The sequence below is a fragment of the Dioscorea cayenensis genome, chromosome 15, assembly GCF_009730915.1.
Source record: "Dioscorea cayenensis subsp. rotundata cultivar TDr96_F1 chromosome 15, TDr96_F1_v2_PseudoChromosome.rev07_lg8_w22 25.fasta, whole genome shotgun sequence".
In the NCBI taxonomy this organism is placed as follows: Eukaryota; Viridiplantae; Streptophyta; class Magnoliopsida; order Dioscoreales; family Dioscoreaceae; genus Dioscorea; species Dioscorea cayenensis.
Window position 1 is genome coordinate 14875951 of NC_052485.1, and position 5128 is coordinate 14881078.

The window sequence follows — 5128 nt, forward strand, 5'->3', positions numbered from 1 at the left end:
GGGATTCATAATACATTCAAAGAATTTGATGTTTGCAGGGTTTCTGATTTTTGTTATATAATGAGTTTTCTATTCTTATTCAAGAATATGAAATTTGGGAATTTATTTTAATTGTGTTGTGTTATTTAATTTCAATTTTCTCTGGCATTAGTTATGTTTTTCTGTTCATTTAATTCTTATGATGTGTATGTCCAATAATATGTAATTGTGGATTTATTTTAATGGCAATGTGTTCTTGCATTTTAATTTTTGTATGTTATGTAGTTCTGTTCATTTATCTTTTATGATGTGCATGTATTTATTGATTCTAAGTGTTGATGCTCACCTTTGGATGCGTTTGAGTAACAATCTCCCATTCATTGCTTTAGAGCAACCTGAGCTATGGTGTAATGAGGCTTTTGAGCCATAAAACCTGTCCTCAAACCGTTCAGCTTCAAAATTGGTTGGTGGGATTCATAATGCACTCAAAGAATTTTATGTTTGCAGGGTTTCTGATTTTTCTTCTATAATGAGTTTTCTGTTTTTATTCAAGAATATGAAATTGGGAATTTATTTTAATTTTGTGGTGTTGTTGTTTAATTTCAATTTGCTCTGACATTAGTTATGTTTGATAGGTTGGTGGGATTTTAATTGTGTTGTGTTCTGAAGTTAGTTCTCCTGGACATATTTACTTCTATAGAGTTTATAAAAAAATTAACATTGTGCTTTAGTATGTTTAACTTTAGCATGTAGGTTATAACTCATCCTTTAACATGTAGACGTCAAGAACCTAAGTTCTTATTTGTCAGATTCAATTTCAATACCAGAATCAAAATTATTTACAATTCAGATGCATTGTATGGACAATGGTATTAAGAGGATGGAAGGGTATGTAGACTTTGTGTGTGCTGATTAAATATCAAAGATTGAAATCCTGATCATGGCCAAGCGGTTGAAAATAGATGTGGAAAATTGTAGCATATGGTGGTTGGATGCAAGTACTGGTAATGGAAGTTTCAAGGAAATTGTAACAAATTGGAATGCTCTTACAATGGTCATGTATGTGGATTGCATAAAAAATGTTCATGTCCACATAGATGTAGGAGATAAATGGGGGATTCCTAGTGCAGACTGGTGTGATGCAAGTGATATTGGTGGTGCAATCCATTTTGGTGATGAGGATGATCAAGATACTGAAGAAGAAGACTTGGAGGAGATATTGACAAGGAAAGCAACTAAAAGGTAAAAGGCTGATGAAGAAGTTGAGATTGATGATTCAGATTATAACTTTCATGAAAGCTCAGATGATGATGTATTGGGAAATAAATGCATGCCTACATCTCTAGTAACTGTGCATGGACAACAACCAGAAATTGGATCTGACTATGCAAATCTATATAACTATGCAAACTCTGATGATCTATAATCATGCTCATCAACTGATTCAGAAGGAGTTAAACCTGCAATGCCAAAATATTCAGAGTTTAATGAGATAACTGACATGAGAAAGCCTCACTTCAAGATAGGCATGAAATTCATGGATTTCAAACAATTCAAAGAGGCTGTAAAAAATTATAGGATTAAGAATAGATATGTTATGAACTTCAGGCCCAACACAAAAACTAGATGAAAGGATTACTGTGCAAAAGGTTGCCCTTTCTACTTGTGGGCCTCTCTAATGCCAAAGGATGGGATAACAGTTTAGATAAAATCAGAGGTTTTGAATCATGAATGTGGGAGAGAACATAAGAACAGACATATGAATGCTAGTTGGATAGCAAAAACATACATGGAGCAATTCAGAATTGACCCTACATGGAAGCTGGCTGGGGTTGTATAGGTTGTGAAAACCAACCAGGAGGTTCAAATAACAAGGTTGACAGCATATAGAGCCAAATGTATTGCCTTGAGGTAATTATATGGTCACTTAACCTAGGATATTAGTTAAACAAGTATGTTAATAGTAAGTTATTAGTCATCTTAACTGATTTGTTCATTGGTGTATGTTTTCATGTGTAAATTAGGGAAATAAATGGTGATGAGGAAACACAGATGCTCAGTCTATATGATTACAGATTAGAGCTTCTTTGGACCCATCCTGGCTCAATAATTAAGTTCAGATGTGAGCAAGGAATGTTTGAGGCTATGTATGTGTGTTTGTCACCTCTTAGGAGTGGGTTTTTGGCAGGTTGCAGGAGAATTATCTTTGTAGATGGGTGTTTTTTGAAAGGTTTATATAGTAGCCAGTTACTAACTGCAGTAAGCATAGATGCTAACAACTCCATTTATCATGTGGCTTGGTCTGTGGTGAATAAAGAAAATAGGGAAAATTGGGTATGGTTCTCGCAGCTATTATCAGAAAACCTAATGATCACTGATTGTCAACACTGGGCCTTCATGAGTAATAGACAAAAGGTATGTATGGATGCTAATAACTCTTGTATTTTTTCCCCACTTATTTGATAATGTTGATACTTGATGATATGTGCATGTCTTGATTGTTGAAAAATGCTTTATATGTTCTTTTGTTTTCTTTTGTTGTGGGTATGGTGTGTCCGTATTAGGGTTTAATTAATGTAATAGATGAGTTGTTTCCTGATAGTGAGCATAGGTTTTTTGTTAGGCACATCCACACCAACAATAGGAAAAACTTTAGGGGGAAGGCTCTTAAAGATCAACTATGGAGATGTGCAAAGGCCACCTACCCTGTTGCATTTGAAAAAAATGAATATTCTATCTGGGATGTCTCAAGGAGCCTTTCATTACTTGAAAAAAACAGATCCAAAGCATTGGTCTAGGGCACACTTCCATGAGAAATTCAAATGTGACATGTTATTGAACAATTTATGTGAGTGCTTTAATGGCCAAATTCTTGAGGCAAGGACAAAAGGAATAGTGTCACTAAATGAGATGATCAGAACCCAACTGATGAGTAGAATACAAAAGAGGAAGGATGCTGCGAAGAATTGGAAATCCACCAATTGCCCTAGAATTTTAAAAAATTTAGAGAAGTACAAGCAAATGAGCTCTTTTTATAGTACAACTTGGTCAGGGGGGCTAAGTATTAAGTTTTAGGTCTCAAGGGACAGTTTATTGTTGATAAAGGTGAGAGAAGTTGTTCTTGTAGGGTTTGACAGCTCACTGGTGTGCCTTGCCGTCATGCGGTGTCAGTAATATATTACAACATGGATAAACCAGAAAATTTCCTCCATTAGTGTTAAAGTGTCAATATATATATCTAGATACTTATGGGCACACCTTAAACCCCACACACATCTGGGAATCCTGACCCAGAAGTGAACAACAACCCATGATATCACCTCTGCCTATGAACAAGAAGAGAGGAAGGAAGACATTATTAAGGAGGAGGGTAGATGGTGAATAGAACAATGGGTTCAATAAGAGAAAGGTGGCCAACAAAGGGGGCAAAGTTACTTGTGAGGTATGTGGAGCAAAAGGTCATAATAGAAGATACCATGGTAAGCAGGTATAAACTTCTATTATATTTAATGCTGCTTTGGTTTCATTTGTATGTCATCTTCTGGGTGTTTTTCTCTTTTCAAGTGTGAACTGATTTAATGGCAGGGTAATATGGACAGTTCAGAGGCAAGTAGCCATCAACATAAGCAACCGAATGGTAATGTGTATGTTGACATACAGGTCCAAGTAGATCCACAGGTATTTTTTTTGCCATGTAATGTATGTGTTCATCATTATTGGCATACATTACACACTGAAAATATTCTTCTTGAACTACTTAAACTATAGGGTCATCAAGAACAAATGCGGCAAACTAAAGATGGTGAACCAAATGATGACCTCCAAGATAAAATAGGACACCAGGTAATTTATTGACAAATATAATATATTACAAATATTTTAATCAGTACTAACAACTTGGGTTATTGTAACTAAGATCTGCTGTATTGAAATGCATTAGGTTCATTATCCATGGCAATGTTCAGAGGTAGAGTAAGGCACACGACATGAAGAAATCCCTCAAGAACCTATATCACAAGTTAGTGTCATTTAATTCTACAGAGTCTAATTACACCCTTGCATATATTCTTATTGTTCCCTCTCAATGGCAGTTAATCTACACACCTAAAGAAATTCTCTCTGCCAACACAATTCCTAAATGTGGGAACTTGATGAGGAGGACAAAACTAGGCATAAGGAGGAGGGCTAATTACAACATCTCACAATGAGCAGATAAAAGCACAACTGAACATGGAAGGGAATATGTGATGAAACCTGGAGGAAAAGGTAAAAAATATGATGAGAAGACAAAGGAGGGAGATGCTGACAAAAGAAGAAGGGTGTGGCTTCCCCCAGGAATTTGAATGTCTGGCTTCAGTGTTTGTAATTTTGGAGAATGAATGTTTTGGTTTTTGTTTGACATTTTTGTTCTATGCTAATACAACTAAAATATAGCATTGCGTATGTGCTCTTGTTACAGTCACTAATGTAAATTTATTGTTATAATTCAATGAAATTTTTTGGTTGCATTCACTACCTTCACTATTATGCATAATCTATAATTTATATGACTACATTGAGCTCTCTTTGGCATTCCCTCGAGTAGCTTGCATGCTATAAAATTATAGGTACATTTATAAATCCGCCAAACAACCACAAACAAGAACAAAAAAACACTCTAGTTGTAGAAGAACATTATACTAAAATAACGAAAAAAATCTCCTACAACCCAGCAGTCCTCACTTACAATTAACAATTATATCAACTTAAATGACAAATAAACATAAATAATAAACCACCCAAATTATGTTGCTCCATTTTGCAATTTTTGTTTAAAAGAAAACACCTTAGCCCTAAAGCTTCAATCGGAGCTCCATTATCTTCTGATGACACACCATTGATCCACTCGTTACTATAGCTCCACCCTAGCCCCAAAGCTTCTCACCGACTAGGGGTCCACTCATTGCCGGAGCTCCACTCGTTGTCGGGGACCCATCATGCTCCCTGTTCATGTTTGAGCTAGAGTGAACGATGAGAAGAAGAAGATGGAGCTCCATTCATTGTCGAGGTCGTGCTCCATGTTCATATTGGAGCTAGGGTAAACAGTAGGGAGAAGAAGAAGATGTTGATTTGGCAATATTTAACCAGAGTGGATTCCTCATATGATGTG